The sequence below is a fragment of the Siphateles boraxobius genome, unplaced genomic scaffold (assembly GCF_051911475.1).
Source record: "Siphateles boraxobius isolate OS27281-9 unplaced genomic scaffold, OSU_SipBor_1 77, whole genome shotgun sequence".
NCBI lineage: Eukaryota > Metazoa > Chordata > Actinopteri > Cypriniformes > Leuciscidae > Siphateles > Siphateles boraxobius.
Window position 1 is genome coordinate 430,426 of NW_027509205.1, and position 9,575 is coordinate 440,000.

Consider the following 9,575-nt stretch of genomic DNA (forward strand, 5'->3'; position numbering starts at 1 on the left):
TGCCATATTTTTATAACAAAAGTTGAAGGTGCTAACGGCTATGATAGCTGTCTGTGTAATGACTGAGACGAATAATAGAATCTTGTGGTTTCTGGGAAACAGTAGAGGTGGAACTGAGGAATAATGATAATATTAAGTTGAATCTGCAGATTTACCATTTGATAGAAGAATAAGTTTTCAAACCAGTGTTGATGAAATTGATGACATGCTAAATTTCTTTATACTGTATGAATAGTAACTGAACAGTCATGACACAAATAGTGAGACAGAAGAGAGCAAATGCTGTAAGCAGCTCTGCTCTGAGGCTCTCACCTTAAAGAGATTTGCAGATGATGTTTAGTTTTAGTTTGATAACCATTGTGTTTTTGAACCTAATGGGTCTATAAAAGGGGGTAGTGAAAAGATGGATTAACCATCTACCTTCGTTTATTATAAAAGGAATTGGAAAATTATAGTTTTATAAAAAACGAATGCATATATCCTGGTTGTTTTGTAGATGATGTCTGTATCTAATAAGGAGTGACTGAGGGTCCAGCTGTACTGGGAGTACAGCAACAGTGCTTGCTTATTTAGCCCGACTTCCAGATATTAGATATGTACTTGTTCTGTAATTAGTGTTGATGATAATACAAAATTAGTAAGATGTAAAGACAGCTATGTCTAAAGATTATGGAAAATCAATAATGAACAATGTCGGATATGATGTTTTTATAAAAGTTTGATTCTGATTGGAAAGATAAACAATAACTTGACTGGCTCAAAACAAAGAAAGTGCCAAAAAATGATACAAATTTGAAGACAATTCTGTGTTAATATGAGTTAGAAAGTAGATTAAGGTTAATATGATGAAGACTATATGATTCGGCTATTGTAATTGTATTTGCAGCTGGGACAGTGGGGGAAAAAATGCAGAGAACTGTCAGTGGCTCTGTTTGCTTTTCCTGAATAGGACACACTGCTTCAGGGGTGTGAAGTAAGCTGGAGCTGTTTTGAAAGCTCACGTGACCAAACAATAGGCAGGATAACAGAGAGTGTTTTATTGCGGTCAGCGGGGGTCATTTTGCAGTGACTGTAAATGTTTTGAAAGTACAACAGTATTTAAATGACAATATTGAAGTTTTGTTCTGAGAAGGAACTAAAGAAAGTTGATAGATGGAACTTTTGAAAGTTGTAAGAAGATTGAAAGATTTAAGTGCAAGGAATTCCTTTTGAAAGGAAAGAATTATAAAAAGTACCGGTTGACGTAAAATTACAGAAAAGACTAAATGAGTTGTAAAGTATTTTAAAGGTACCGGTAAATAAAAGGATGATTGTGTTTTGAATGAAATGCTTTAATAAGGTTTTAGATGATATAGGGAGACAAATCTAATGAATGATTTATAGTGATAATAAAAATGTATCACAAGCAGAGAGCGCAGCCTCAAAGGTTAGTATTGATCCTAATTGCAGATTGGTAAACTCCTAGAGAAAACATTGAAGTCGGGTATTAAATTATGGTAATTGAGAACCTGACAACTAAAATTTAGATGAAATTTGAAAGATTATTATTTTTATAAAGATAAAATAGGCTAAGCAAAAGCAGCGTTAGGGGATTAACAGTTGCTAAATGTAAATGACATTCGATTGAACAGAGAGCTTGTTAGTGTTGACCATGAAAGAACTAGAAGCTGATGTGTTGATTTTAGAAGATTTTAGCTTGTGATTTGGCTGAAACAATTTGATAATCTGAATCTGATGTGTGCTGGGGCTGAAACTGCCAGTATGACAGATACTCAATCTGAGTGGAAATTTGTAATGTCTAAATTCCCTGTATGGGCAAAAGAAAACTATAAAAATTATGCTTGTATTGAAAATACATGTAATTTATGGAAAAGATGCCTTAAGCCGGGCTAGAGTTAAAAAGATGGTATATAAAGCCTGAAGTTAGAAGTTTATGAAAATGCAAATGTACCAGTCCTGAATGCCTCAAGAGTCTCTCTCTCATTCAATGTCAGCAGAAAGCTGTCTGAGCACAATGTTTCAGTTGAAAATCATAGATATGGAAAAGCTAAACCAAATCATGCTACAGGTAGTTCAGATTTGATAAATTTAGAGGACAATTTGTAAATGTTTTAGAAATAAAACTGAGTGACTTTAAAGAAGTCTTTAAAATAATAATACAGACCTTAAACGATAGAGGTGACATTTTTAGCCTATTTTAGAACCAGTAACTTCTTTGTCTCATTTAGTCTCCACCGATGGCTCCGACTACAGATGAAGTACACTGAATGTACAGTTGTGATCTAAATTATCTGAGTATAATCTAAGCATTGCAATTTTGTTGAGGATGTCTAATAGATTGATTTGATTAAATACTGTTGTTATTGTTTTAGGACACTCCTACTGGCTGTGAGGGTTCTTGAATGTCTTCTCACCCAAACCTAAGAAAAGTTTGTATTTATTATTGTCAAATTTTAGAAGAGCCTCTCTGATAATTCTGCCCAATTGGATGGAGCTGTAACCAGTGCGCTGGATGTCAGCCCAGAGACGGGTAAGATCTTCCGATGGCCATAGGGGGACAACCCAAGCCAGGACTTTCATCACCACTGGGGCACCTGCCCACCAGGTTGTGGAGGTGTTTTCTGTGCGAAGAGAGTGGATATGATGCTACTTTGGGCCAAGAGCATCAGAGAGGTCCACTCCCAAATATACTTTAGAATGAAATCATCCTCCAAAACGGCTTAATTATCAGATAAAAGAAGTGAAGTTATTTTGTTTCTTCACCATTGGGATTACACATCCTGAGCAAATGGTAGTCAATTGTATAAATGGGGCCGGTGTGAGACACAGGGAACCTTATCAGACAATGGGGTGTCTAAACGTCATTAACATACAGACCACAGGTGGGTGCAATTATCTGATGTGGAGACAGTAGCAAAACTTTTTGTGATATTGGTTGCCTTATAGGCAAGAACATGTATAGAAGTGTTGATTTTGAGCTAATATGTCTATGACATAGTTTGAACTCCTGAAGGTCACTGGACATGGTGGTGGCTAAAGATGAAGACAGCTTTGTAGATCTGAGAAAAGTCTGAATAACAATGGTCAAAGTTTAGTGTAAGGAATTTACATTCTGTCTAAAATACATTCTTAGGAGGCTGATTGAAAATATTATTAGTTTGTTCAAGAGAGAAAGAGAGAGAGACTGTCTGAGTGAAGGAAGGGGGATGGGTACTCTGCCTTTCTGTTATCAGTCAGCCAAAGAAAGCTGAAGAAAAGTAATAATGCACCAAAACAATCCAGCTGACTTTTCTAAAATCAAATGAATAATGAACAGACATGCTTTGAAACTGGTTTAAGAGGCCATAAAACATTAGATAGAAGATACAGGGAAAATGTATGGTTAAAATGTCATTTAAATCTTTTTAGAGAAAAGATAGAAATATGAGCGGTTCATAGTCAGGGACTATGAGTGTGAATGTTAATTCATGTTTTGTACAGTATGTGCTAGTTTAGGACAACTATTTTGTCTGAATAGTGTGTATAAATGTGTCATTAACTTCTGGAAAGAGTGTTTTGGCATTATAGATGGGTTAAGGCAAATTACAAATTCGAAAGTAAGCTGAGAAATTTGAGTCAATCTGATGAGAAGACAACACAGAACATAGGAGGAGCTTTAAGTTGATTGATCATTGAGCTCTGTCTGTTAGTTATTATTTTGGTCATTTATGATGTGCAGTAGATTTGAATTACTTTCTGGACAGGTTTAAGTATTGATGTGTAAATTAGAATTGTGAAGTCGTAGATAGCCGTCAGTCATATGTTGAGAAAATGTAATAGATTTGACAGTAGTAAATATCAGATTATCCAGAGAGCCCTTTACAGTTAGGCATCGTAAAAAGGGGGAGATTGTTATTCGACTGACGTTGACGAAGTGTGCACAAAAAAAAAAAAAAAACCTGACCTGACAAATTGGTGACCTGAAGAATGTTTGTAGATGACTGAATTGCGAGACCAACAACAGGCCTGAAAAACAGATTACGCTGTGAGAAGAAGATAAAGTAATATTTTTGTTTCAGAGGCAGAGAAAGATGTCTAAAGGAAATTTGTCTGAAGGACAACGTTTGGGTTAAGCAAACTTTATCCAAACAAATGTTACCAAACAAATATGAACAAATATTGCAGTTTTTCCTGTTGTTCAAACAGTATTGGCACTTGTAACAACAAGGTCATGGGTTTGATTTCCGAGGGAAAGCAAGAACTGATAAGAATGTAAATGTGTCGTCTGATAAATGTAAGAGAATCTTAGTATGTTAAATTGATAAAAAAGATGAGATCTAATTTATCAAGAGGAGGATGATAATAATCTGTCTGTAAGTGTGCAAGTAACAAGAATTGCTTCGACAGGAAACGCCAGGCCAGCACAGCAGACAAAAGAAAACTTTGTGACAATAACCTCAACATTTGTTTTTCTTCACAGAAGATGTAGACTTTTGCGCACATGACATGAGCAAAGACACACACACATGAACAAATGGTCAGATTAGAGCCTTTCAACTCTCCAGGGAGTTAGAAGGACCATTTGTCTAAAACCAGCTGATTTTGTCATACAGAAGTGAACGGGCAGAGCAGACAGTGCCCAGTGAAAACAATGTGAATGAATTTGACTAGTTATCCTGACCTGGGTTATTATTGTGGCAGAAAGGTGCCACACTTTGCGCAGCGCTAACTTAAAAAGTTTCATTTTTTTAGGTTGTCAGAACGGATTGCATCAAACAGAACTGATTCTGTTCCAAATGTATACATATTGTCTTGTTAACATGAGCAAAAGTGAAGACAGAGTGCCTAACCTTGTGCAGTGCCTAACTTAAAATTTTCATTTTGCAGGATGCCAGGATTGAACCAAACAGAACTGATTCTGTATTGTTTGTTAACATGAGCAACATGGGTTGAGTGTTTTTTTTTTTTTTCAGGAGAAAAGGACCATGAGTGCTATTCAATGAGCAAGAAATTATCTGATGATATGTTTCAGGTTGAAAATTACACAGGTCACACCAAAAGGGATGACAAGACAAGCGGTCACTAACAAAATCACTTAAGGCCTCCATTTCGCAGGTGACAGCCGACAGCAGATGACTCATTCCAGTGGGGGTGCGATCGTGATCTAAGGGAAAATCTTGTAAGGATTTGAAAATGATTGGAGAGTTTTAGACCTGGGTCCAAACATCTCAGCTTAAACTACAGCAAACAACATCAGCAACCCCACACGCCAACACGAAGAATAAAGTGGGTGATCAAGGAATGTGCTAGAAACATACCTCGCCCGCCAACGCTGGAAAAACCATTTCAACGGCGCGCAAAGTGTCAAAATGGTGAAGATGGAACGTCCATGCATGGGGCAACGGATGATCAACACATCTGGAGAAAGATGTGGACCAATTGATGGTTCAAGTTTAGCAGAAGAATATGTTTTTGATGATGATTTTGACGATTGTATTTGATTGAATCAAACTAGATATTGATTTGTTTAGTGCAAATGTAGAAAATCTATTAACTAATGTGTAATAAGCTATAAACTACATTGGTTAGAAGGAATGTCTGCGGGACGAACGAGATAATCATCACACCTGGAGGAGGATGTGCACCAACTAATGATTTGAGTCTAGCAAAACTTTTTGTGATGATTTTGATGATTTTATTTGATTGGGTCAAACTAGGGCTTACTATTGATATAGATCTAATAATTTGATTGGTTCAAATGTTTTCAGGAGAAGTAGAAAATCTATTAATTGATGTGTAACAAGCAAAAATATTTTTTTGAACAAATAAGCAAATTTTGAATAACTAACATTGGTTAGAAGAATGGATAAGATGATAAAACTTTTATGGAAAGATTTTATTAAAAAGGGCATTAAAATAGAGCTTACTAAATTGAATTAGAAGTGAACAAAATATGGTTAGGAAAATCAAGGTGATTAATGGAAAAGGCTAATAGTAGGAATTAGGATTGTATGTGTTATTTTGTTATTCATGGGTGAATAGGATTCTGTTCAATTGGAAAATGACAGGCTAACCCAAGGCTGAACAAAATTATGCAGACGATACAAGTAGCGGAAGTTACAGCGAAATGCTTTAATTGAGTTAAGGTATATTTTTCCTACTAGAACCTATACTATTTAGTGAGGTGACTGAGAGTCTGATTTAATGTTAGGAATGCGATAACAGTGCTTATCCATTTAGCCTGGCTTCAGATAAATTCTTTACTCAGCAAGTTGCTTGCTAAATACTATCCCCATAAAATAAAAAACAACCTAAGCTTTTTCTTCTAATCTTATTTAAACAAGTTCAAGCAGAAAATGAAAGGTAAAATTGAAGAATTGTAGAAGTGTGATGCAATGACTTAAAATTGTTGTGTTTATTAAGTAATCAAAGAGAATGATAAAAAAAGGGGGAAACTGTTGTAGAAATTTTTATATTCTCATTGATTTTAGTTCTTTATCTGTGCTGTGTACGAGAACAGAGGACCCTGTTTTCCTGTTGGTATGTTTATACAGCTTGGAGGTGTGTGTGAGACAATCAGCAGGTGGCTGGGCAAGTGACCTCTGACTTCAGAGGTGAGAAGACCCTCTGCTTTTGGGGTAGTCATAAAGTTCCTTTGTTCCTCTTGTTTAGACAAGAGATAGAACAGTATAAGACTGCTGGCAGCCCGCTGCTCAAGGTCTCACTCCGCCTACAGCTGGACTGTATGGATGGACTGGGAACTTCTTGCAAGAATAAATCTTTTAAAACTAATTTGGAATCCTGATGTCTCTTATGCTGTGATGCTATATTGTTAGTTATTGTTTTTGCCGCAACAAATGTATTTCCTTAACTTTGATACATATAGCCTACCAGCCACCATTTTAATTTTAAAATGCATGCAATGTAGCAAAAAGTACACCAGAGATTTTTCGTATCCACTGCTTTTATTGCAAATGCGTGTACCCATTAATAAGGAACCGATTCAAATTACTGTTAACATGTGGCTGTGTTTATTTGGACTTAGGAACCGCAGGAACAACAGCAGGAACGTCCACTGGCACGCACTCAGAGTCCGCACCACCAGAGTCTCCACCACCCGAGCAGCCAGAGCCCATTCAGTCCAGCGTCTCCGGTGTCTCTAATGCTCCCCCCAGTGCTGAAGCCCGTCCATCTGGCCGCGTCTTGACGCATGCTGTTCTGGAGTCACAACAGCAAATTGTTAGGGCCATTGGAGAAATTAACAGTCACCTGAAAAATGTCACTGACGCACTCACAGAAATAAGGCATTCATTAAAGGAATTGGTGAAAAAATGAACTTTGTGTCTGAGTACCATTTATATTGTCGCAATTACACGTTGACGGGCCTGAATGGCTTGTTGATTGTGCTGCACATATACTGGTCCTGGGTCAGAGTCATGTGGCAGTGCTGCCACCTCACCAAGGGGTATGCCATGCCTGTGCGCGACATTGTGCAGCACTCCACAGGCCAGTATGATGTGGCAAACCTTGTCAGGGCGGTATAACGCCACCGACATTTCAGCTGCCCAATCGCCCGCTCCACAACTGACCGAGTGCGAGAATGGGCATCATTGTATCTGCGCTCTCGGTCAGTTTGTGGGTTGGTGAGGGGGGTTAACAGCCACGTCTTTAGTGGATAACCACTGTCTCCTGATGGGCAGTTGAATAATAACACACAAAAATTAAACTTTTAGATAGAACCATACATTTAAATGCATAACTTACCAAGTAGCCACCCATCGCGCACCCTGCCAGCTTGGAGTCTCATCCCAACCATGCTATTTGTAAGGATATATGAATCATGGGTTGCCCCAGGCCACCTTGCCACAATATTTGTTAGGCGCATTTGTGCATCACATATAATCTGCACATTTATTGAATGAAAATGATTCCAATTTACATATACAAAATCTTCTTCAGATGGCGCCTTTATAGCAATATGTGTGCAGTCGATCGCTCCGATTACATTAGGAAAACCGGCTATCGCAGCAAATTGCGCTTTAATGTTTGGCTGGTCACCTGCATCGTATGGGAACGTTATATACCTGGTAGACAAGCGGATGATCCCGTCCCATACAGCTGGCATTGCACGGCTCAAACACGACTGGCTTATTCCTGAGCGGTCTGCCAGTTCTCTTTGGAAAGAACCAGTTGCCAGGAAACCAAGTGTAGTAAGCACCTGTAAAGGAACGGGCAATGCGTGGCTCCTCACTGTCTCTCTTTCCAAATTCGGACCCAACTCAGCGCAGAGTTCCAAGAGTATAGGCCGTGGAAATCTGAAACGGCTGATAAGCCAGTCATCATCGTGGGCCAGAAAATCATTGTGGTCCCTAAAAACTCGTTCTCTTCGGATTCTGCCATAGCAATGTCCTCTAATAAAGCCAACGCTGCCATTGCTAGACGGGTTGTATCAATTTGCACATGCTTTATATATGTTCTTACTTAATTGCATAATTAATAGAATATTTTAATAAGACTTGTGTGACAATAATATGTCAAATAATTGATCAATTACAAATTATAAGCAATATCTGACAGCTGGTGGTGCGATAGAACAATTCGTAGTGTGATGTTTGCCACTTCACTTTATTGCCTCTATGAGTCGCCAACGGACAAAAACTATGAGAAATGTACGTACGCCAGACATGAGATCGGCGTGGAGGAACGCACATTCTCGCGTTAATTTCACTGTTAGTACATCTGGCCGTGAACGTGAAAGCTGACGTACGCCGTGTTTTTGTGCGTACGCAGTGTTGATACATGAGGCCCCTGGTCCTTTCATTTCTCTTTTAAAATCCATTCTCATTAACACCATTTTGTGATCACTTAAAGTCGTTTCTTTATAAAACACTCCATCAATAAAACATTCCAAATTCCTGGTACTTAAAAAGTAGTCTATTCTTGTTTGACACATAAAATTCCCCACCAACTGTCTTCTTGTATATTCCTTCTTTTTCCCATTTCTCTCCCTCCACACATCAATCATGTTTTTCTCCTCCATCAGCAACCTTAACTCCTTTCTACCTACATCCGATTTAAAAATCATTCCATTTGCCATATCCATTTTACTAAAAACGGTGTTGAAATCCCCTGCAATTATTACCCTCTTCCATTTTTCCATTATTCCAGCTATAACATTAAAATATCTTTTCTTTTCTATTTGTTCATTTGGAGCATGTACGTTAACTAAAATAAAATCATCTTCTTCCATCTTAATTTCTACAGCCATGCATTTCCCTTTTGTATCATTATACATTAGTTTTGCTTTGATACCTCTGTCTTTTCCTATTAGCACCGCCACTCCTCCTCCCATTTTTCCTTCTCCATTATTAAAAAAGAATTCCCCTTCCCATCTTCCTTTAAAATCCTCCATTGCATTTTCTTTCCAGTTTGTCTCTTGCAATAAAATCACATCTTCATCTCTGCACAGTTCCTTAACTTTTTCAAATTTCACACCATTCATTAACCCTCTAGCATTAAAAGTCACAATTTTCAGCACCATGAAATAAAGGATAAAAAACCTTAAAATCCCCATTTTATCAGTCCATGCCCTCTCC